General features: G+C 50.3%; 1 protein-coding gene across 1 annotated transcript in view; it reads right to left on the bottom strand.

Annotated features, from left to right (window-relative positions):
- The window catches only part of LOC105825070 (cytochrome P450 4F22), a 31041-nt gene extending 23465 nt beyond the window's left edge, over positions 1-7576 (bottom strand). Inside the window, exon 1 of the mRNA XM_012662747.1 lies at positions 7546-7576. The gene's annotated coding sequence lies outside the window, so the exon portion shown is untranslated. The remainder of the gene's footprint in view (positions 1-7545) is intronic.
- Between the last annotated feature and the right edge of the window lie 17981 nt (positions 7577-25557).

Genomic DNA, 25557 nt, shown 5'->3' on the forward strand with positions numbered 1-25557 from the left:
AAAAGAAAAGAACAAGTGTTGGCGAGGATGTGGAGAAATGGGAAGCTTTCTGCACTGTTGGTGGGGATATAAAATGGTGCAGCCCCTGTGGAAAACAGTACGGCGGTTCCTTTAAAAGTTACACATAGAATTACCATGATCCAGCAATTCCACTTCTGGGTATATGCCCAAAAGAAGTGAGAGACATTTGTTCACCCATGTTTATAGCAGCGTCACTCATAGTAGCCAATAAGTGGCAGCAACCGAGTGTCCCTCAGTGGATGACCAGATAAACAAAATGTGATATATACACACACAGTAGAATGTTATTCAGCCTCAAACAGCAATAAAATTCTGCCACGTTGCCACAACAGGAGTGAACCTTGAGGACATCGTAGGCCGAGTGAAATAAGCCAATCACAAAAGGACAAATACTGTCTGATTCCACTTAGATGCGGTCCCTGGAGTAGTCCAGTCCATACGAACATAAAGTAGATGGTGGGAGCCAGGGGCTGGGAGGGGAATTGGGAGTTAGTGTTTCATGGGGAGGGAGCGTCAGTTTGAGACGATGAGAAAGTTCTGGGGATGGACGGTGGCGATGGCTGCACCACACCGTGAATGCGCTTCACGCCACCGAACTGCACATTTAAATGGTTAGGATCGTAAATTTTATGTTATATGTATTTTACCACCATTAAAAAATTTTTCAAAAATGACAGAGCCAGGCACGGTGGCATGCACCTGTAGCCCCAGCTACTAAGGAGGCTGAGGCAGAAGGATAGCCTGAGCCCCAGAGTTGGAGGCTGCAGTGAGCTGTGATGACACCACGGCGCTCCAGCCTGGGCAACAGAGTGAGATCCTGTCTTTTAAATAAAACAAAACAGACTACCTGATGTGGGCGATATTCACTTTGGAAAGCGCAGGGTAGAGGAAAGGATGGGAAATATGCAACCTCCAGACGAAACCAAAGCACGAGGAGCTCCAAGCGCCAAGTCCCACGTAGATGCTCTGAACTGGGGACATTAATGTGCGCCCAGGCTGCTTCTCACACAGGCAGCTCCAGGCGACATCCTCCATAGTGAGCAGCCGTGGGTATTTATTTCCTTACCGATTTAGTGACGGGTACCGATTCTCCCTAGCAATGCCAGGCAAGCCCGCTAATGAGTAGTACTAATTGTCACCTTTCTCCAGGTGCTTCCCCACGCCAGGCCTGTCACTAAGCACTCCACAGGAATTTCTCTGGCATTCAGCTGGCGAATAACTTTGGAGTCCCAGCTATGTATCTGGTTCAGTTCTAGGCATTGGGGCCGCCTTGGTGAGCTGGACAAACACAGTCCCAGCTCCCAAGAAAGAAGACCTGATATAACACAATATAAAGTGCACGTGTCGTGAAAGAGGTAAAGCAGGAGGTGGTGGGCTGAAGAACAGCCCCTCAAAAGATACCACTTCTGGCTAGGCACAGTGTAATCCCAGCAGTTTGGGAGGCCGAGGCAGGAGGATCGCTAAAGACCAGAAGTTCGAGACCAGCCTGGCCAACATAGCAAGACCCCATCTCTACAAAGGAATTTTTTTAAAAAAATTAGCAGGGCACGGTGGTGCTCACCTGTAGTCCCAGCTACTCAGAGGCTGAGATGGGAGAATCGTTTAAGCCCAGGGAGTTTGGGGTTACAGTGAGCTATGATCATGTCACTGCACTCCAGCCTGGGTGACACAGCAAGAGCCTGTCTCTAAAAAAAATAAGAAGATTCTACTTCTACTTCCTGTTGTCCCTGGAACCAGTGAATGGGACTTTACATGCCAGTGTCTTTACAGATGCAATTAAGTCGAGGATCGTGAGATGGGGAGAGGAGCCTGGGTTATCTAGGTGGGACTTAAATGTAATCACAAGTGTCCTTACGAGAAAGAAGCAGAGGGAGATTGGACACGCAGGAGAGGAGAAGGCGTGTGATGACGGAGACAGAGATTACAGTGACGTGGCCACAAGCCAAGGAGCCCCGGAAGCTGGAAGAGGCCAGGAACGGGTCCTCCCCCAGAGCGCGCAGAGAGGTCTCGGCCCTGCCAGCACCTGGATTTCAGACTTCCGGCCTCCAGAACCGGGAGAGAATAAATTCGTGTTGTTTTTAAGCCACCGAGTCTGCGGTCACCTGTGACAGCAGCCACGGGAAGCTCACACGCAGGGGCAGAGAACGGAGAATAGCTCTTTTAGACAACGTGGTCGAGGAGGGGTATCTGGGCAGAGGTTTGCGTGAGGTGAGGAACTGCCATGAAAGGGGGATTTCTTATTAAAGGCACTCATGTACACGCATGTGCACACGTGCACACACACACCAACATCTGGGTTCTATCTCTGACCCCTTCACTGCCTGGTTAGGTGGTCTGGGCCTCAGTTTCCCCATCTTCACCTGGCAGGGGTGACTGTAAAAAGATGATCTCTAGGCCCACCCCCATGTGACCTTTGCTGTGTGTGGCTTGGTGGGGGCGAGGGGAGGCGCCGCCATGTTGGCAAGCCCAAGAAGCCTGAGAAGGAGTCAACGTTTTCAGCCAAAGGGGCCACACGCATCACCTCCACCTTAGGCCTTAGACCACCTGGCTGCAGTATGGCTCCCATCCCAACCTCCACAGTCACCTCTCTAAAGGCCTGCCACTCCCACGCTCTAACACCCTCTATGGCTCCCTACTCCCCTCAGCCTGGCATCCAAACCCTTTCAGGCTCAAGGATCCCCCTTTTTGGTCAGCTTTGGACCCTTCTTTCTCCACCCAGTTTGTAAATGTTGGGGTTCCTTAGACCTACATTTGTCCCCGCTTCCTTCTGTGCACACCTCCTGGGGGTCTCACCCCTCCCGTGGCTTCAGCGAACCCATCTCGGCGGCGAATCTAATGTCTTGGTGTCCAACAACGACAGGTCCAGCTACCTCCTGGACGTCCCCCAGGGCATCTCCCAGACCTCAGATTCACCTCACCTCCTTCCCCCCCTTTCTCCCCACATCCAAACTGTTGCCCGGTCCTGCCAGTTGTCTTGCCTAAACATCTTTAGCATCCACCCATTCTTCTCCATCTCCGTCATCCCTGTGTGGTAGCCTCTTCCCACCAGTCTCGAGTTCCTTCCTTGCCCCCCACCCAAGAAGTCCATTCTCCACACAGCAGCCAGAGGGATCCTCCTAAAATTAAATCAGACCATGAACTTCCCCTGCTCAAAATTCTCCCATAGCTCCCTACTACACTGTAAGTAAAATTTATAATTTTTGTCACAGACCACAGCGCCCTGCGTGGCCCAGTCCATGTGGATCCCTCTAGCCCTGTCTCCCCTCATCCTCATCCTCACTCACTCAACTCTGGCCAACCCAGCCCACTCTGGCCACAGACCAAGCTCATTCTTACACAGAGCCTTTGCACATGCTGTTCCCTCCACCTGCATGCCTTTCCTCCAGCTCTGCCCATGCTGGCTCCTCATCCTAAGTAGAGCCCACTCTACCTCGATGGTCCATTCCTTCTCACCACAGTGAGCCACCTGCCCTTCCTCGCTCCCCAAAGAATGGCTGAGCACCTGCCGCACGTGGCGATTTTCACCGCCGCTTGTTTCATCTTCTCAGCAGCCCTCGAAAGGAGCTGGAGGACTTCGGAGAGGAGTCACAGGAAGAGCCCCCACCCAGGAAAACCCTAGCTGAAATCCCAGAGACGGAGATGTCTTCCCGAAAGGCTGAAATGGGGAGGAATTGGGACAAGAGAATGCGCCAGCCCTGGAGAGGGGTCCCTGCGCTGGGTGGCCGGGTGCGTGCAGAGGTGCATGGGGAGGGTTACAGTGGGGAGTTCTGAAGCCCTGTGCCCACCTCATCTGCCCCCCAATCCAGGCATGCGCTGCAGTCCCTCCCGGGCTGGCTCTGCTCCCAGCAGAAGCAGCATATGCTGTGGGCGCCCAGATGGGACACTCCTTGGGAACCTCAGTTTTCTCCACTACAAAATGGGAATAATAGCAAGAAATCCACCCGACGCCCATGGAAAGAGCCCCACGAATGGTACATTGGGGAAGTCCTGTACTTTCCACGGCTGGGTTCCCGCTGCCTCCCCAGACAAGACCACTCCTGGCCGACACCCCCAAAAGAAGGTGTCACAAAAAGTTTTGAGGTGGCACGGTCACTCAAAAAGTGAAACATAGAATTATCACATGACCCAGCAATTCTGCTCCTGGGTGTCTACCCAAAAGAATAGAAAACAGGTGTCCAAATACTCGTACAAAAGCTCATAGCACCACTAATCACAACAGCCAAAAGGTGGAAGCAGCCCAAGTGCCCACCAATGAATAGATGGATAAATAAAACACGGCGTATCCATAAATAAAACAATGGAATAGCACTCGGCCACCACCAAAAGGAACGAAGCACTGGTACATATGACAATGTGGATGAACCCAGAAAACACCACGCTAAGTGAAAGCAGGCAGACACCAAACACAAGAGGCCACATGCGGTACGATCCCATGTATATGGCATGTCTAGAACAGGCAAATCCATAGACAAAGAAAGCAGATTTGCGGTTGCCAGGGGCCGGGGAAGGGGCAATGGGAAGTGGCTGCTAAGGGGGATGGGGTTTTGTTTGTGGGGGATGAAAATGTTCTGGAACTAGACAGAGGTGGCGGTTGCACAGACTATGAATGCACTAAATGCCGCTGAATTGAATGCTTTAAAATGGTTACTTTTATATTAGGTGAATTTGCCTAAATTTTTTAAATACCAAAAAAAAAAAGAGACAGAAAAAGCACTTTGAAAATGCGTGAGAAATTGATCATGGTGGCTGCCTCTGGAAGGGGCCTGAAAGAACTGCCGGCAAGATGGGCCGGGCGCCGTGGCTCACACCGGTGATCCCAGCACTCTGGGAGGCCGAGGCGGGAGGATCGCTTGAGGCCAGGAGCTCGAGACCAGCCTGAGCAAGAGGGAGACCCCATCTCCACTACAAATGGAAAAATCAGCCGGGCGTGATGGTGCACGCCTGTAGTCCCAGCTACTCAAGGCTGAGGCAGGAGGATCGCTTGAGCCCAGGAGTCTGAGGTTGCTGTGAGTTATGATGACGCCACTGCACTCTACCCGGTGCGACAGAGCGAGACTCTGTCTCAAAAAAAAAAAAAAAAGTTAGCGGGTGTTACTATTGCCATATTACTATCTTGTAGTAGCGAGAGCAGTTCAGAGGGGCGCCTTCAGAGTGCCGTGGCTGGCTGGCATGCCCACTCCCTGAACCAGCCCCCAATCTCATCCCAGATGCAGGGCAAGGCACCCTGGCAGAGGCGGCCCCGCCCTGCTGGGGCCGACGTTATCGGGCCATGAAAGCGCCAGTGACGGGCTCCCGGGCCGGCCCACGCCCAGGGAGCGCTGGTTTGTCAGGTTGGCCCGGCCAGCCGCCAGCTGGAGACTTGTTATACAAGGCGTGTGGGCTCCCGAGAAGGAATGCGGAACATGGACCCGGGCCCAGGTCAGGCAGCAGGTACATGCCTCTTCTTGAACGGCAGGGGCTGCGGCCAGCGGGGAGCCTGGCGGAGGAGCACCCCAATGCTGGTCCCATCGCCCCACACCCCAATCCTGGCCTCCACTCCCTCTCTCAGCCTGCAGTCGAGACCTCCTGCCTCCCATTCTGACTCAGGCCATCCCCTTCGCTCGCTCAACACCAAAGGGCTGGCTCACCCCAGAGAGTCACGTTCCCCAAAGTGCCAGACCCCAGAAGGTCTGGGGGGTTCTAGGTCTGAGGCATCCACTCTGAGCACCCCAAATTTGTGAGGTTCTGAAAAAGAGCTTCAGGGTCAGTAATGACTACGGAGGGCAAGGCCAAGTTGGCAGATGGGGTGGGAGATAACCCCACTGCGGCTTTGATCATATTTTAACCTTTCACCTGCAATTTCCCTGGCCCAGCGGGGTTAAAACCACTAGTCGTCTAGATCATTCCAGGGTTGTAATTGTGTCTGCCTACCGTCTGGTGTAGCCATGCCTGGACATGAACCTCAGAAAGGATTCTATTAAGCCCTACCTCTTAGATGTGTGACCTTGGACAAGTGTCTGCACCTCTCTGAGCCTCAATTTCTTCATCCATAAGACGGAAATCCTGTTTACCCACCCCACGGGGTTGTGATGACAGCGCAGCAGTTTTAAAGCGTTCAGCTCACTACCATGCACACAGTAAGCGCTTAATCAAAGGTACCTCTTAACCTCTCATTGCTGTTGGCGTTACCGTCATGTTCATTGTTTCCTGGCCATGTAAAATTTGGACAATTGGGTCCAGGGTTTGTCAAGGAGGAGAGATGGGGACCCATCCTCTGAATGTCTCCCAAGTCATCCAAGCCCCTCTGCAGATACCAGCCTGGGTCACTACACACACCAGCCCAGAGCTAATGTTACCGCCCAGAAACCCAAGCTGGGGTGATGCTGGGGCCATTGGAAAGATAGCCCAGGGTTTTGGGGTCAGATAGGGCTCGTTCGTTCAAATCCCAGCTCCCTCATAGGGTGTCCATGGGCACATGCTTCCCCTCTCTAGGCCTCAGTTTCCTCCCCTGTAAAATGAGGGTGGTTGGGAGGATCTGGGGGCGGGGGTTCCTCCACTTCAGGCCTGGCGAGCAGCTTGGAGGTGCTTGGAGAGGAGCTCGATGCCGCCAGCTCTGGCTGGGCTCAGCTCCAGGACCCAGCAATGGGGGGGCGAGGAGGAGCGCAGGGGCGGAGGACTTACAGGCGTCCAGCCAGCCCTGGCCGTCTCCTTTACCTCTGGGGTGAGCAGTGATGCAGGTGAATGGTGCACGAGGGGAGGATGGGCAGATGAGCCGGGAGAGGTACCCCGAGCATGGGCACCTCCCGCCAGCCCTCACGGAGGCCAGGCAGCCTGGTTTTACTCTTGGCCCCTTCCTCCCTGCCTCCAGCCTGAGACTCCCCAGGTGGTGAGCCTCAGCAGCCTTGCATGGCCAAGGCTGGCCAGCCACCCCCTGGCCCAAGACCCCGGGGGACCCCAAAAAGCATCGTCCTCCCAGCATCTGTGGGACAAACATCACCTGGGACCAACTGCAGGACCTCACATAACCCTTACGGCCAGCTCCAGAGGCTGGAAGAACATCGTCTTTTCCCAGAGGGGAACTCGGAAGCTCCGCGTCTGACGTGGATGGGCGGAGGGTCCCCGACGGCAGCTGGGGGTCGCAGCTGGACCACGAACATAAACCCCACGGGTTGAACGCGGGGTCTCCCCTTCCAGACAATGTGCGGGGGTGAAATCCCAGGGACCCCAGTCGCCTTCAAGGAGGTGTCACAGGGCAGGGTTTGGACCCACCTGGGGTCCCCATCACAGACTCCCAGACAGGAGGATACATCCAGGACTCCGAGGAGCACACAGGAAAAAAAAATGCGCAAAAGTGCAGCAATCGTCGGGGACACCCCCACATCGTCCCCGCACACCCACCCGCCAAGTGTCCCGGACGTGCGGCCCCGTTTGGGGTCCCGGGGTGCCCGGGGCCGGCTGCGCCCCGCCCGCTGCGGCGCCCTCGCGCCCACCCCGCCGGACCGAGCCCGGGGAGCCTCGGGTTACCGCCGCGCCGCGCGCACTCACCGCGGGTCTCGGCCTCCGGCGCGCAGTCGGGATCCGCCGGCGCCACGAGCCGGACTCTGCCGGCGCCGTCCCGCGGCCCGAACCTTTAACCCCGCCCGCCGAGCCCAGAGGTCCGCCCCGCCCGGACACGCCCCCCGCCACCCCGCCCTGGGCCCCGCCCGCCTCTGGCCCGGGACGCGAGCGCGCCCCCGGAGATGGGAAGAAGAGAAGGAGGCGTGGAAGGGTGGAGAGAGACAGAAAGGGACAGAGGCGGAGACTGAGAGGGAGAAGGTGACACTTGGAGAGGTGCAGTCAAACCTGGACTCCTAGAAGCCCCAAACCATTAGGCGTCCCGCCCCTGCCCCTGTCTGGCCTCGTTAGCGTCCAGTCCCCCCTCGGGAACCACATCAGCACCCCCCGCGGCCCCCACCTCAGAGCTTGCTCACGAGCTTGGACAGAGGGCCCTAAATCATCACCCTGGGGGTCCCCCCAGGAGCATCCTCTGGGGCCCCCAGAAATCTCAGACTCCATCAGCCACTGGGAAGCGGCCCTTCCATTCTCTCCGAATCCTAGGCCTGACCTGAGACTGTGCGGCCAGCAGCAGCCTCTCCCTCCAGGAAGCCCTCCAGCCTCAACATGCAACACCAGACTGGTTCTGCTCCCCACCCCACCCCTCCCCACCCACTGCTAGTCACCGTGATGACCCTCTGGCCAGGATGTTGTCCTTGGCGAGCCCATCTGCCCCAGATGTGTCCAGACAGAATCAGCAGAATCAGCCCCGCCTCTGGATGTGTCGTCCTGGGTGAGGAACTGCATTTGTCCCAGCGAGCTGTAAACTTAGAAGATTTCTTTATCTCGCTTTATTTTAATAACGCTTTCTCACTCACTGCTGGGCCCTTGCGGGGGTGGGTAGGAAGAGGGGGACACGTTTCTAGGTGGAGAAGACAACATACAAATAATTAAAGCTTTGCTGCTTGGAGTAGGCAGAAGGGAGGCCAGGGAAGAGGACGTGAAGGATGTGACATTCGAGCTGGGACTTCAGCGAGAGGTTGGATTTCAACAGGTGCAGGAGAGGGGGTGGGGCGCAGGCACAGAGAACCCGGAGGGTGTGGCTTGGCAGGTGACTTTCCCTGGCCTTGGGGTGTGAGAGGTGAGGAGGCTGGAGGGGGAAGGGGTCAACGGTGAAGGGCCTTGAAGTCTTGAGTGACTGGGGGTGGATCTGGTGGGCAATGGGGAGCCACAGATGGTGCTTGAGGAGGGGAGGCGCCCCCTGTTGGTTGATTTGTTTTAAAATTCATTAGAGCTTTCTTTTTATTAATTAGTTTTTTAACCTATGCTTGACACATCATTAGAGTCTGTTTTTTTAGGGATGTGGGTTTAGTTTTGCCAATGACACTGGCAAAAGGAGCTCGTTAGAGACACTTTGGAAAATATAAAAATTCACAAAGAGCAAAGAGCTTGAGAGGGACCCCTGCAGTGGCTGAAGGAGGGCAAGGGCAAAGGGTGGGTAGCTGAGACCCGAGAGGGGACTGGGGCTAAGGCCCAGCAGGTCATCCGTCACACTGGTCACTGGCTCGGTGTGGGGTTCTAGGGACCAGAGAAGGAGAAGAGGACAGGGCGCCCACATGGCTCCTCTGATCTCAGAGAGGTGGAGATCAGGAAGGAAGAAGAAGCCAAAAGCCCTGGGAAGGAGGACGCTTGGCCATGTGACCTTGAGTGAGTCGCATGACCGCTCTGCGCCTCCATCCCCCTCTCAACAAGACCATGGACGAGAGGGTATCTGCGGGCTGCTCAGCCTCACATCTGGCAGAGAGCACAGGCTGGACGCACATCAGCTCTTCGAGTTTGCGCTTGGATTTGGACCACCCCAGCAGTCCTCAGCCAGAGCAGATTTTCCCCTGAGGGGACACTCAGCAATGTCCCGGGATACTTTTGGTTGTCACACTGGTCGGGGAAGGGGGGTGGTGCTACTGGCATCTGGTGCCCGACATCCTCCAGGGCACAGGACAGCTCCCGCCACACAGAATGGCCCAGCCCCTGATGTCAACAGTGCTGAGACTGGTAAACCCTGGGTCACCTCCAGTCTGAAAGGCCCATGGGACACTCAGGGAGGCACCCGGGAGGCAGCTAGGCCCAGAGATCCAGCAAAGGGCTGCAAAAGCTCACGGCAGACTTCCAGAGGCACAGTTAAAAAGAAGAGGGATCTTGCGCGCTGCTCATGTGGCCATGTAAAATGGTTCAGCCGCTGTAGAAAACAGCTCGGCGGTTCCCCGAAAAGCTAAACATAGACTTACTCTATGACCCAGAAATCCCACTCCTGGGTATAGACCCAAAATAATCAAAAGCAGGTTCTCACGCATATACTTGCATGGGAATGCCCGTGACAGCACCACTCACAATCACCAAAGGGTAGAAACAACCCAGATGTCCATGAATGGATAAAGAAATTGTGGTCCATCCACACAATGCAATATGATTCAGTCATAAAAAGGAATCAGCTCCGATCCGTGGTGCAAAACGTGGATTAGCCTCACAAACGTTGTTCCTCGTGAAAGAAGCTAGACACGAAAGGTCACACATTGTATTATTCCATTTACGTGAAATATTCAGAATAGGCAACGCCTTAGAGACAGAAAATGAAGTGACGGTTGCCAGGGGCTGGGAGAGGGGAAATGGGGACAGAAACCAATACCCCAGGGGAACGGTTATCGGATATCTTTTTGGGGTGACAAAAATGTTTTGGAACTAGATAAAGGTGATGACTGCACAACATTGCGAATGCGATAAACACCACTGAATGGTTCACTCAATTTTTTTGAAAGAGGATTCTAGCAGGAAACAGATGGAATATTCCAATGGGATAATTTGAAGAGAGTTTAATAAAAGTGATATTTTCAAAGGGATAGCGCGGCACCCTGAGGGTTAATAACAACTAAGCGTGAGTCATTACCACCTCTAGGACCTGGGGCCAAGGGGCTGGAACCTGGACACCGTAGGGCTAGGTGCAGAGGACTGCCTGGCAGGAGCTGTGAACTGTGCAAGGCACACAGCCAGCCCGCATGGAAAAGAGATGAGGTAGAAATACCTTGACCTCACTTTCCTCCCTCTCTCCAGTGCCTGCTGTGGCTCCCTATTGGTTGGATCCAATTGGGAGCCACAAGGCAAAGGAGTCTATTGAGCGGTCCACGTAAGTTAGCCTCCTGGAATACAGAATGGGGGAGGGGATCAGAAAGGTGGAGACAGGACAGGACATATCTGAGATGTCAAGCAAAAAAGAGAGCAGTTCAAAGGTGAGGGGCAAATGGGCTGTCAAATGGCCCCTTCCAACTTGTGCCAGCCACTCTTGTCACCATGCACACACGTGTCGCTTGGGACCATTTTTACCAAACCCGTCGAGAATATCTCTCCCACCTGAAAGCCTTTGCATATGCTATTCCCTCTGCTTGGAATTCTCTTCCTGTCACCCAGCCAGCTAACTCCTACTTACCCTTCAGATCTCAGCTCGAAGGTCATTTTCTCTGGGGGCTTCCCCCACCGCTGGGTGCAGTTCAAGCCCATACTCTGCAGCCACAGCCCCTATGGGTCCCAGGAAAGTCACTCTTGGAATGATTTAGCGGCTGTCTCCCTAGATGGGGCTGTGAGCTCCATGCAGCTGGACAGAGTCTTCCTCATTCCCTGCCTTTTCCCCAGCCCCGGCTGGCACACTGCATATATTCATTCAACAAACACCAAGTTTCTACATAGCACCAGGCATTGTTCTGCAGTGAACAAACAGAAACACAGAATCTAAAAACCAGTATATTCTATATCATACGTGCTGTGGAGGAAAATCTAGCAAGGTAAGGAGATGGGAAAAATGTCTCTGAGGAGATGATATTTGAGCAGAGACCTTAAGGGAGGGAAGAAAGGCATCCCAGGCAGAGGACATAGCTCGTGCAAAGGCCCTGAGGCTGGGCTGTGTCTTAAGGAACAGCCAAGAGACCAGTGAGGCTGGAGCAGAGTGATTGAGGGGGGAAGTGGGAGAGAATGAGAACAGGGAAGTGACAAGACAGATTATGTAGGACCTGAGGGACCACTGGGAGGACTTAGGTTGTTACTCTGAGGAAGGTGGAAGCCACAGAGGGTTCTGAGCAAAGGAGGATGTGGCCTGACTTGGGTTTTTTCACAGGCTCCCTCTGGCTGCAATATCATGGACAGACTGAAGGGGGAGCAAGGGCTTCCTCAGCACCCAGCAATGGAGGGAGGCAGAGTTGCAAAAGGTGGTGGAGTTAGGCGTTTGTTTTCAACGTGGAGCTGATAGGATTGGTGACAGATTGGATGTGACTCCCAAGGGTTTGGACCTGGACAACAGTCAGGCTGGAGTTTTTAATGGAGTGAATAGAAGGGGGGCGGGAAGGGTAGAGACAAAGACAGGTACATAGGGAGATAGGGGTGGAGGGAGGTAGAAGGGAGAAGTTGAAGTGGAAATTCAGGTCTTTATTGCTTCATTGTCTAATCGCAATAAAGACCCAGGTGGGTGCAGGAAGATGTCTTGGGGCAGGTGGAAAGAGGTGAGGTCCTTGTCCTCAGAAACTAGAGCGATGGACAGCAAGGTCCCGTAGAAAGGGAGACAGTGAGGGTAAGGGGTGTGGTTGGGGAGGGGGAGGGGACAGGGAGGACCAAGGTGGGAAGGGAGGACTTTTCCCTCTGCCCTGGGAATTTGGGGTGGAGAAGAGTGACACCCCTCCCTTCTGGGCCAGAAATCCTAGTGATGAAATCAGGTCACTCTGGAGAAGGTCTGATGGGAGGTGGGGAACGATTCTCACCAGGTATGGCTGGGGAGGTGTCCCCTCTGGCCTTTGCCTGGAGTGACCCAGCCCCCTCCCCTCCTCCACACACACCTGCCTCTATGTCCCCACAGTCCACGGGGATTAATCACCACCTTCTTCTACCAGGGCCCAGGGACACAGGATTAGTGAAAGAGAGGGAAAATGATGCTGCTGACACCCCGAAAACATGTCATGCCAGTCAGACTCCGCCCTCTTACTCCTCAGCCAATTAAATGCTCTCCTATCCCTCAGCCAATCAAACTTCAATCTCCTGTTTCTCATCCTATTAGACTCCGCCTTCTGCCCACTCAATTACACTCTGCTCGCCTACCCTTCAGCCAATCAGACTCTGCCTTAGCCAATTAAAGTACACTTCTAACTCTCAGCCAATCATATGTTCATATCCTACTTCCCAGACCTGCTCACCTAACCAACTACTGCCACTTTCCAGTCCCTTAGCCAATCAAGGTTCTGCCTCCGCTCCCCAGCCTATCAGAAACAACCCTCTTGACCCTCAGCTAATAAGAATGCCCCTTTAGGAGAAGCCGGTAGGTGTCTAGGTTTCGCTCTGCCACTTGCCAGCTCTGTGACCTTGGGTACACCTCCTAACCTTTCTGTGCTGCTTTTTTCTCAACTCTAAAATCACTCTCTTTCCCTCTTAAGATGGTCCTAAGGCTCCAAGAGGCACATGAGTATGAAAAGTGGTCTATCCCCAAGAAAATGTTGTATAAACGTCCCTTATGACTTCTCCTCCAACTTCTCGTTCCCTCAAATCCCCTAAAGCTGTTCCCTCTGCTGGAATGCTCTTCCCTGTGGGACCAACTCCTATTCATCCTTCAAAACCCCTGCAGCAGCACCCTGATCCAGAAAACTTTCTGTGTGTTCTGGCTATTAAAAAAGATTTAAAAAAAAAAAAACAGAAACCTTTTTATACCCCCTTCCCAGGCTGTACCTTAGCTCCCCAACTGGGGACCACATGGGGCTGTATTTGCCCCGAAGCTGGGAACCTCACAGCCCAGAGCCGGGGACTTTTGGGGCCCCAGAATCTCCCAGCATGAAGCTGGGCACAGAGTGTAGGTGCCATTTGGATGGTTGCTGACCAACCGAGCCAATGAAAAAATCAATTTTAATACTGATCAGCTGGAGGGGAGTCCAAAATTGGCCTTTGGCGGGGGCAGGGGGGTCGTTAAATCCCTTAAAATCATGTACGAAATCATGAGTGTATTCTTCGGGGAAGACTAGGACCATAGTTTTCCCTAGATTTAGGGGAAAAAAAGGTTTTTTTTGAAAAAAAAAGAATTTTGTTTTTTAAGTTGGAGGCCCAGAGAGGGATAGTGACTTGTCCAAGGTCACACAGCATGGTGGGGACAGAGTCAGGACTTAAACTCCTATGGCCCATCTGAAGAGCGTCCCTAGACTCCAATGCTGAGCATGGAAAAGGCCTTCATCCTCATGAGCTTATTTCGGAGGAAAGAAAATTCATATTGATAAGAATAATCATCCCAGTAGTCAGTCAACAGATGTATCCTGAACACTAAGTGCCCGGGGATGCAGCACTCAGCTGGACATGTCCCTGCCCTCCTGGAGATTCCGTTCAACTGAAGGAGACGGCAATAAACAAGCACATGAATAACATAGTATCACATAAGGATCTGAGTACACAGGATGAGGTGGCAGGGAGGGACTGGGAACCTGGTTTAGATAAGGTGATCAGGGAAGGCTTCTAGGAGGAAGTGATGATTTTTTCGTTTGTTTAATTTTTATTTTTAATTATTGTGGGTACATAATAGTTGTATATCTTTATAGGGTCCATGTGATGTTTTGATACAGGAGTACAATGTGAATTAATCAAATCAGGGTAATTGGGGGATCCGTCACCTCAGGCATTTAACGTTTCTTTGTGTTAAGAACATTCCAATTCTACTCTTTTAGTTATTTTAAAGTACACCCTAACATTGTTGATTCTAATCACTTTGTCGTGCTATCAAATATTATTCATTCTATCTAACTACATTTTTACACCCATTAATGACCCCCACTTTATCCCTCCCTCCCTGCTAACCCCCTCCAACCTCTGGTAACCGACATTCTATGCTCTGTCTCCATGAGATTAACTGTCTTTAATATTTAACTCCCACATGTGAGTGAGAACATGCGAGATTTGTCTTTCTTTGCTTGGCTTACTTCGCTTAACATGATGCTCTCCAGTTCCATCCATGTCGTGGCAAATGGCAGGATTTCATTCTTTATTGTGGCTCTGTAACATTCCATGTGTATGTCCATTCATCCATTGACTGCATATCTTGGCTATTGTGAATAGTGCTGCCGTAAACATGGCAGTGCAGATATCTTTTCAATATACCGAATTCCCATCCTTTGCATATATACCCAGCAGTGGAATTGCTAGGTCACATGGTAGTTCTATTTTTAGGTTTTTGAGGAACCTCAATACTGCTCTCCATGGTGGTTGTACTAATTTACATTCTCCCACCAGTGTACGAGGTTCCCCATCTCCACATCCTCGCTAGCATTCGTGATTGCCTGTCTTTCTGATAAAAGCGATTTTGACTGGGGTGAGACGATATCTCATTATAGTTTTAGTTTTTTTGTTTTTTTGAGACAGAGTCTCACTCTGTTGCCTGGGCTAGAGTGCCGTGGCGTCAGCCTAGCTCACAGCAACCTCAAACTCCTGGGCTCAAGCAATCCTCCTGCCTCAGCCTCCCGAGTAGCCGGGACTACAGGCATGCGCCACCATGCCCGGCTAATTTTTTCTATATATTTTTAGTTGTCCAGCTAATTTCCTTCTATTTTTTTAGTAGAGATGGGGTCTCACTCTTGCTCAGGCTGGTCTCAAACTCCTGAGCTCAAACAATCTGCCTGCCTCAGCCTCCCAGAGTGCTAGGATTACAAGCGTGAGCCACCACACCCAGCCTCATTGTAGTTTTGATTTGCATTTCTCTGATGAGTAATGACGTTGAGCATTTTTTTATACACCTGTTGGCCATTTGTGTGTCTTCTTTCAAGAAATGTCTAGTCAGATCCTTTGTCCATTTTTTAACCAGATTATTTGATTTTTTCTTATTGAGTTGTTGGAGCTCCTCGTATATTCTAGTTATTAATCCTTTGTCACATGAGTAGTTTGCAAATATTTTCTCCCATTCTGTGGGTTGACTCTTCACTTTGTTGGTTGTTTTGTTGTTGTTGTTGTTGTTTGTTTTGTTTTGTTTTTGCTATGCAGAAGCTTTTTAGCTTGCTGTGGTCCCATTTGTCCAATTTTGCTTTGGTTGCCTGTGTTTTGGGGGTATTACTCAAGAAGTCCTTGCCCAGACCAATGTCCTGAAGAGTTTTCCCATTGTTTTCTTTTAGTAGTTTCATAGTTTTGGGTCTTAGATGTAAGTCTTTAATCCATTTTGATTTGATTTTTGTATATGGCAAGAGATAAGGCTCTAGTTTCACTCTTCTGCTTACGGATATCCAGTTTTCCCTGCACCATTTATTGAAGATGATGTCCTTTCCCCACTGTACGTTCTTGGCTCCATTGTCAAAGATAAGTTCACTACAGATGTGTGGATTTATTTCTGGGTAGTCTGTTCCATGATCTATGTGTCTGTTTTTATGCCAGTACCATGCTGTTTTGGGTTTCTACAGCTCCGTAGTGTAATCTGAAGTCAGGTAATGTGATTCCTAGAAGGAAGTGATGTTTGAGTGATCCCTGAGTGATGGGAAGATGTGAACATGAGCATTCCAACCAACAGTTGCAGCAAGTGCAAAGACCCTGGGGCTGGAATAAGGGTAGTATCCTCCAGGAGCCAGAGGTGAGTAGGCTGGGGGACCCAGTAGGAGAGATCAGAAGGGTTGGTAGAAGCTAGATTGTGAAAATTCTTATGGGGTTCCAGTGTGTGCCAGGCAGAAATGAGAGGGAAAGGGGAAGGGTACCCCACAACAAAGAAACCAGCGGAGCCAATGGCTGGAGGCAGGACAGTGCCTGGCATGCCCCCATTTGAGGCCTGGAAATCACCCTGCCTATGGCTGTGCTGATATAAACAGAAGAGCAGAGAGGGGGGGTGAGTGGGTTAGGTTAGGGCAAAGGTAGCTCAGCCACCTCCACCAGAGAACCAGTTGCTGTCATTCATGGCCACAGGCCACCGCAGGCTGATTTGGCAAGATTTTGCATTGTCGAAGGTCAGCTCCCCACAGAGCAAACCAAGACAGCAGCAAACGCCCTCCCTGGAGAACCTGTCTTTGGAATCTCTCCTCACTGGCTTCTGGAAGGGTTAGAAAGCTTCAGGAAACTTCTCAAAAAGGCTTGCAGGCTGGGTCGAGGTCTCACCAATTCCTGTGTGACTTTTGACAAGTCACTCCACCCCTCTGAGCCTTGGTTGACCACTTTTTGTCTGTTTGCTACATTTGTAAACCAAACGTTTAATACAGGCTCCATCCTCTGCCTCCATTATCAGATTCGATCTCCACAAGAAGGCTGTGAGGCAGGGACTTGAATTATGATCACTTACAGGTGGAGAAGCTCGCAGGGAGGATGTAACTCGCCCAAGTTGGGAGTTAGACAGAGGTCAGATTCCAGGGACTGTGAGGCTACTTGGTGGACAATCCTAAGACCCTCCTTAGCAAGTAGGTGGCACCCAGTGGTCACTTAGCAGATGGGAGCTATTCTAGTGGTTATTAACCTCAGACTGGCCCAGGACCGCATCTCCCAGCCTCAGTTTCCTTGTCTGCACAATGGGGGTGTTAACCAGTCTCCACTTCGAATTCTCTCTTCGACGGCTTTGGGTGGCATCCAGAGATATAAAGTGTGTAAAAATAAGCAGTGGGGTTTGGTAGTTCCTCAAAAAGTTAAACATAGAGTTATCACATGACCCAGCAACACCATGCCTAGGAATGTGCCCCAAATTATTGAAAACAAGTGTTCAAGCAAAGCGCTTGCACACAAGTGTTCATAGCAGTACTCTTCACCACGGCCGCAAGTGGGGACAAACCAAACAACCATTCAACGATGAGTGGATAAACGAAATATGTCCCACCCATGCTACCGGATATTATTCAGCCGCAAAGAGAAATGAGGCCCTGACGCATGCTACAGCCTGATGCCGAATGAGTGAAGCCAAACACAGAAGGCCACGTGGTGTGTGAGTCCATTTGTCTGAAATGACCAGAGTAGGCTAATCTGCAGAGATGAAAAGCAGATTGGCGACTGTCAGTGGCTGGTGGAAGGGGGAGTGGGGGAGGACGGGAAATGATGGCGCAATGTACACGGGCTTTCCGTCTGCTGTGATGCAAATGTTTGGGGACTAGATAAAGGTGACGATTGCACAATATTGTGAACGTACTTAATGCCACGGAACTGTACGCTTTAAAAATGGCTGATTTGGTGTTCTACGAATTTCACCTCCATAAGTAAATAAGTACACAGACAAATGATGGGAAGTTGGTTGATACATTCTCATTTCCCAATTCCTTTGCCACAACCGGAAGATTAAAAAAAAAAAAAACAACAACAACATGATTATTCCCATTTTATTATTTTTTTTATTTTTTTTGTGATTTATTTTAATTTTTTTACTTCAGCATATTACAGGGGTACAAATGTTGAGGTTATGTATATTGCCCTTGCCCGACCCGAGTCAGAGCTTCAAGCGTGTCCATCCCCCAGACAGTGCGCACCGCGCCCATTAGGTGTGAATATACCCATCCCCTCCTCCACCTCCCACCTGCCCGGCACTCAATGAATGTTACTACTATATGTGCACTTAAGTGTTGATCAGTTAATACCAATTTGATGGTGAGTACATGTGGTGCTTGTTTTTCAGAGATGGAGAAATCAAGGTACAGTAAGGGGAGTGGGGAAGCCTGGATTGGTCCCGTGGTCTTCCTGACCTCAGGCAGATTTACCCCTGTGACCACGAGCCACTCAGGTGACAGACACATACAGTGCAGTCACCACCCTTGAGCACAGGTGGCTCAGCTAGAGGGCAGAGATTGGACAGCTTGACCCAGTACTTTTTCCCTGGCCCAGGAAAGCCCAGCCAGGGAGGCCCAGAGCTAAGGGACTGTCATTTATTCAGGCAGAAAACCTTCCTTAGTTTTCACCTTTCCATGCCAGTCCTGTACTGAATGCCCCAAGAAGACTCAGCCCTGGGGCCGGCCCTCAAGGAGTTCCCAGTCTAAAGAGTATCAATTTGGACACAGATGCTCCCAGCCTCTCTTGGAGTCGGGGCTGAGCCAGAGAAAGGAGCCTGGAACTGGGGACGCCAAAAGGAGGAAGCCAGAGGGGAAGGAAAGGTTTCCTGGAAAAGGGGATATTGGATATGGGTTTTGAAGAATGTATAGGAGTCCACCAGTTCAAATGAACAGGATTGGGAGTATTTTACGCACCTACGTACTTTACTATGGGATGCAAAGTGGTATAATCCCTGGGGAGGGGAAATTCATAATATCTGGCAAAATTATACATGCATTTATCCACTTATAGGGAAGTGAAATAAGCCAGTCACAAGGACAAATATTGTATGATTCTTCTTACATGGGATACCTACAGTAGTCACATTCATAGAGACAGAAAGCAGGATGGCGAGTGCCAGGGGCTTTGAGGAGGGGGAAATGGGAAGTTAGTGTTTAATGGGGACAGAGTCTCAGCTGGAGAAGATGGAAAAGTTCTGGAGATGGATGGTGATGACGGTTGCACAACAACGTGAATGTACTTACTGTGACAGAACTGTACAATACAATCAAAAATGGATAAAATGGGCCGGGTGCAGTGGCTCACACCTGTAATCCTAGGGCTCTGGGAGGCCAAGGAAGGAGGAGTGCTTGAGGTCAGGAGTTCGAGACCAGAGCGAGACTCTGTCTCAAAAAAAAAAGAAGGTTAAAATGGTAAATTGTATGTTATATATATTTTACCACAATAAAAAAGTAGTGTGATATTACCTTGTTTGAATGACCAGTAACTCTAAGTTTCGTGTTTGTAGTACTATATTTAGTTACAGTGATATTTTTAAATGGGGAGTGGCTATAATAGTGAGGTGAACTTTATAATAATAACAGATTAATAATAATTATTATAACAATATTAATACTGTTATTGGAGCTATTTTTAATTATACAGTGTTTCTAGTTACACAATTACAATGCATAATCTTATTGTGAGGTGTTGTTTTCATTATTTCCTTGCTATTTTGAAAAGCAAGAAACTTTCTGTCCTCAAAAAAAAAATCCCTAAAATTCAAACACTTTAGATTAGTGGCTTAACAATATAGAAAGAAACTATTCTAGGTGACTTTACACCACAGTAATGTTTACTTTTTAGAGACAGAATGCCACTCTGCCTGTTGCCCAGGCTACGGTGCAGTGGTGTGATCATAGCTCACTGCAGCCTTGAACTCCTGGGCTCAAGCGATCCTCCTGCCTCAGCCTCCAGAGTAGCTGAGACTATGGTTACACATTACAATGCCCAGCAAATTTTTCTATTTTTTGTAGAGACAGGGTCTCAGCTCTTGCTCAGGCTGGTCTCAGACTCCTGACCTGAAGCGATCCTCCCACCTCGGCCTCCCAAAGTGCTGGGATTACAGGTGTGAGCCACCACACCAGGCCTGCACAGTAATTTCATGGCATATCCCTAGGCAAATATACCCAAATGATTAAAAGAACCAGAAAAAAAAAAATCTTAAAACTGTTTCCAACAACCATGTCATATAAGGCACTGTTGATGTATTCTTCTGAGATTGATGTGTGTGTATTATGGAAGAAAGCAAATGAGCAATTTTATGGGTGTCATTGGAAATTTGGATTTTCAGTGTGGGAGAACAAAAATGCCAGTATAAGATTGATCAGGTTAAACAAAAGCCATGTAGTTCTGAATATGAATTGGAATCATCAACATAAACTCATGATGTATCTTATCAAAAAAAAAAAAAGACAGTAGGGGATTTTCTGTTTGTGTCTGATGAAAGTCCTAAAAACAATAACGAACCCAGTAGCCACGAGCACCCCTAGCACCTTGATTGTGGTCTCTAAGTACCATTTTCCAAACAAAGGAACAAGGGCTCTTAGGAGAAATGCCTGGCCCCAGGCCTCTGGCAGGAAACAAACAAGATGTTCCCAAAACATCTTGTGAGAACATTTCGTTGCATCATAAAGCAAGAAAGCTGCCTGAAACTCCAAGCCATGTGGAAAGAACTCAGGAGTAAATATGAAGAGATTCCCAGTGGCCAAAACAGGAAGACAATTTGATTATCAGTAATGATAAAAACTACAATGTCTTGATATATTTCAACAGCTTAAATTTATGGATTCATAATATATAGGGAAGGGAAATCTCATTTGTTTACTTTTTGAGGATGTTAAGGGACCCAATAATTATTTTGAAAATTAGGGGAAAAAAAAGAATCAAACATTTATCTCTTGCCTTTCCCCACAACCTCAAATTCCTGGGCTCAAGCCCAGGAATCGTCTTGCCTCAGCCTTCTGAGTAGCTGGGACTACAGGCACATGACACCATGCCCAGCTAATTTTTCTATTCTTAGTAGAGATGGGTCTCCCTCTTGTTCAGGCTGGTCTCGAACTCCTGACCTCAAGCGATCCTCCCACTTGGGCCTCCCAGAGTGCTGGGATTACAGGTGTGAGCCACCGCGCCCGGCCAACTGTTTTTCCTTATAGAAGTATTCTCGCTAATAAATCAAGGAGGAATAATATCATATAACTATGACTGCATTGTAGCTGCTAATGAATTTACAGATCTTGGCACTGATCGTTAACAGTAGATGATATCACAAAAGAGAAACCGTGGGTGGAGTGTCGAAGAAATGGAATGGATCGTGACGTGGCACATGTTGCCAACTGGGAGATGGGTATACACAGGGATTCACTTTACAATTCTCTCTACCTTCAAATGTGTTTGGAATTCTTTACATAAAAAGAGTATGTGTAAAGCCCTCAGCCCTGTGCCATTCTCTTGAGCGGGGTGATGACAGCTAGGAACCCACGGATGCCTGGTGAATATTCCCCCCAGGGAGTGCCAACATCTGGTCTCGGATGGTCACCCCACACCAATCCTTGGCCCCTTACACACCGCCAAGGGCCAAGCTCACCCTGTCTTTGCGATATCCCATGTCCTCAGTTACAAAACTCCCTCCCCACCAGTTCCAGGGCCAAGTGCCCGAGAGATTAAATCTCACCTCTTCTCTCCCAGAAAGATGCAACTGAAGTCAACATCTGCCCACGGGAGACAGCAGAAAAGCCCCAGCTGGAGGCTGCGGGGTCAGTGGCTCACAGCACGACTTGGTATTTTTTCCATTTGGTGAATCGGGTTCAACCAATTCTGGGGCTGGCCAGTCCTGGCTTTCACATGTGGCTATAGTCGTAGACGGGCTCAAGGCCCGGCCCAAAGGCCCAGTTGACAGCTGGGGGAGGCCAGGGGCCAGCAGGGAGCCCTGGGACTGGACAGGTGCCCCAGATGCAGAAATAGTAAATGACTGTGAGTCTGGACTCCTCGAGCACATGCGAGTCCAGCCATGAGCGTAATTGAGTGGATTATTCCCGTGGGCTGGGCTGAGCCTCTGCTGGGGAGGCTGAGGGCAGGTGAGTGGGACAGCAGGAACTCAGGCTGCCACTGTCCCCAACTCACCCAATGCTTTCCGCATGCTAGGCACTGTCCTAAGCCCTTTACAAGTATCACCTCGTTTAACCTTCACATTCACAGTAACCCTACAAAGCTGGCACTATTCTCCCATTTTAGGGATGGACAAAATGAGGACTAGAGATACAGCCACTTGTTTAAGCTATTAGTAGTATGCAGCTCAATAGGGGTCAGAAAACTTTTTTTTTTTTTGAGACAGTGTCACTCTGTGGCCCTGTCTAGAGTGCAGTGGCATCTTCATAGCTCACTGCAACCTCCAACTCCTGGGCTCAAGCGATCCTCCTGCCTCAGCCTCCCAAGTAGCTGGGGCTACAGGCACACACCACCACACCTGGCTAATTTTTCCATTTTTTGTAGAGATGGGGTCTCACTCTTTCTCAGGCTGGTCTCGAACTCCTGAACTCAAGCAATCCTCCCGACTCGGCCTCCCAGAGTGCTAGGATTACAGGCATGAGCCACCGTGCCCAGCTCCTGGCTAATTTTTTTTTTAATTTTTGTAGAGATGGGGGTCTCGCTATGTTGCCCAGGCTGGTCTCAAACTCCCAGCCTCAAGCATTCCTCCTTTCTTGGCCTTCAAAAGTGCTAGGATTACAGGACTGAGCCACCTCACCCAGCCTGCATATCTTGAGTATACTAAATGCCACTAAATTGTACAATTTAAAATGGTGAGTTTTATGTTAGGTAAATTTCATCTCAAAAAATAACATAAAATAGGTTTGGAATGTGTTGAATAAACAAAACGAAACAAAACAAAAAAATTATTAAAACAGACAGCCCAGCTAATAGGCTGTGGTTTGCTGACTCCTGCTCTGTGACATCTCTTAACAAAACCCAGAGCTAGGTTGGGTGCGGTGGCTCAGGCTTGTAATCCCAGCATTTTGGGAGGCCAAGGCGGGAGGATCTCTTGGACAACAGAGGGAGACCCTGTTTCTAAAAAACAAACAAACAAAACCCAGAGCAGAATAAAAAAACACAGGCACCTAAAATATTGGCTCAGAGCCCCACGCAGAGTAGTTTTCGTTGTTATCGTCAGGGTCTCACTGATGCTACCACAGTGAATCAACTCTGAACTTGAGCCCAAGCCCAGCCCTGTCCCAGGTTCCTTCTCGTCTGGCCTGATCCCAGCCCCGCTAGAGAGGCAGGGCGCAGGGCTCTGCCTGTCTGTGCCCAGCCTGCCTCCGTGAGAGCTGGCCCCACGCCCTAGTCAGTGGCTACTCTCCGGAGACCCCCGGTATGTCGCAGCCTGGAGGGGCCTCGACCTCCCCTGGCAAGTGGGAGGGAAACTGAGGTAGGGGGTGATTCATCGTGGGATTCCCAGCCTTCCTGCTGCCTCCCGGGCCCAGCCCAGCCCAGGTGCGTCGGTATGTGGGTGCGCGAATGTGTGTGCGTGTGTTTCAGAGCCCAACCCCAACCCCAAACTGACCCCACATCCTCAATCGGGTTTGGTTTTCCGTGCATGTAGCAATCCCTCCCTGCCACCCACTTGGTCCTGAGCCTGTGCTGGGCACTTCGGAGCACCCTGAGAGAATCTGGCATCTCCTAGTCTGGGGGACACAGAATTGGACAGAGAAAGTCCCAGCCCTGCAAGCACAGGCCTTGGACAAAGGAAGGAACCCCAAGCCACAGAGCCGGGAGAAAGAAAGGGGAGCAAGGGGCAATCGGGAAGGCTTCCTGGAGGAAGAGTTCTGCCCCAGAAGGTCACATATCCTAGGCAGACCCTGTGAAAAATGCTGGCCACCTGGGACATGCCCTTGGCTCGACACAACACACCCTCTGCCCCGACTCCCAGCTTTAAAAGGAAATCGACACTGCCCAGCTGGCTCGCCCGTGAATTCCTGGGTGTGAAATAGCACTCAGGCCAGTCTCCAAACACCGCTCCTTCACGAAGGGTCCTAATTACTCTCGTCTGACCCAAACCTGGGCTGGCGCCCTGGAAGCCTCAGCCTGGGATATTGGAAACACGCACTGGGTTTGCAGTTGCACCCTATCCTGGGTTCTAGCTGTGTGACCTTGGGCAAGTTACCTAACCTCTCTGAGCTCAGCCTCCCACTGGGCAAAATGAGGATAAATGGGGGGCAGGGATTAAATAAAACCACAAGGGCCCCCCACAACCCCTGTCAGTAGGGAGAACAGAGGGGCAAACCCAGGGTCCACGATGCTGAATCAAGGTCATTCCCAAATCAGGTGGGAATCTCACCAAGTGGGGATCGCACATGAGAGGCACCCCTCCACATCCTGGGGGCTCCACCCTGGCGGAAACAGGGCAGAACTAGGGCAAGACCAGCGAGGTGAAAAGACAAGATCAGAATTTCTGATTTTTCCTTTTGCCTTTGGCTCCAAAACGTCTCAGCACAGCACGGCTACTGATCCTGTCTTTATTTAAGATCTTAATATCGTGTTCACCATCACTGCTTTGCACTCATGTTGAATTTTTAAGACATTGCATTACAAAAAAATATTTATCTCAAGAGATGAGAAGATAAGCCACCGACCGGGAGAAAATACTGGCAAAAGACCCATCTGGGAAAGGACTGGTCTCCAAAAAAAAAAAAAAAACTCTTAAAACTCAACACTAAGAAATCAACCTGATTAAAAAATGAGCCAAAGGCCTGAACAGACGCCTTCCAAAGAAGATATAAAGATGCTCTATATCACATGTCATTGGGCAAATGCAGATTAAAACAACGATGAGATGCTATTAACCCTGCGTACCTGCTATAGAATGGCCGAAATCCACCTCAGTGACAACATCGAATGCTGGAGAGGGTGGAAAGCAGCAAGAACTCTCAGTCGTCATCGGTGGGGATGCAAAACGGTGCAGCTTGGCGAGGCCTGGCAGTCGGAAGGCAGTCTGGCCATTTCTTACAAAACTAAACATACTCTCACCATATACCAGCCAGCAGTCGCGCTCCTTGGTGTTTATCCAAAGAAGCTGAAAACTGAAAAGTTCACGCAAAAACCTGCACGCAGGTGTCGACAGCAGCTTTATTCGTAATTGCCCGAACTTGGAAGCAACCAAGATGCCGTTGGGTAGGTGAAGGGGTACGTAAATCGTGGCACGTCCAGCCAATGGAACATGACTCAGCACTAAAAAGAAATGAGCTGTCAAGCCGTGAAAAGACACGGGGGAAACTTAAACGCATGTTACTGAGTGAAAGAAGCCCATCTGAAATGGATACACACTGTGATTCCAACTATAGAATGTTCTGGAAAAGGCAAAACTACGGAGGCAGTGAAACGATTGGTGGCTGCCAAGTAGGGAGGACAGAGGGATGAATATGTGACGAACAGAGGAGTTTCAGGGTAGTGAAAATACAGTTGACCTTTGAACAACTCGGGGCTTAGGGGCACCAACCCCTCCGCCGACATACACACAATTGAAAATCTGTGTATAACTTTCGACTCCCCCAGAACGTAACCACTAATAGCCTACTGTTGATGGGAAAAGCCTTACAGATGATATAAACAGCCAATGAACACATTTTTTTTTTTTTGAGACAGAGTCTCGCTCTGTTGCCCCGGCTAGAGTGAGTGCCGTGGCGTCAGCCTAGCTCACAGCAACCTCAAACTCCTGGGCTC

This window comes from Propithecus coquereli, unplaced genomic scaffold (assembly GCF_000956105.1).
Source record: "Propithecus coquereli isolate 6110/MARCELLA unplaced genomic scaffold, Pcoq_1.0 Scaffold776, whole genome shotgun sequence".
Classification (NCBI taxonomy): Eukaryota; Metazoa; Chordata; class Mammalia; order Primates; family Indriidae; genus Propithecus; species Propithecus coquereli.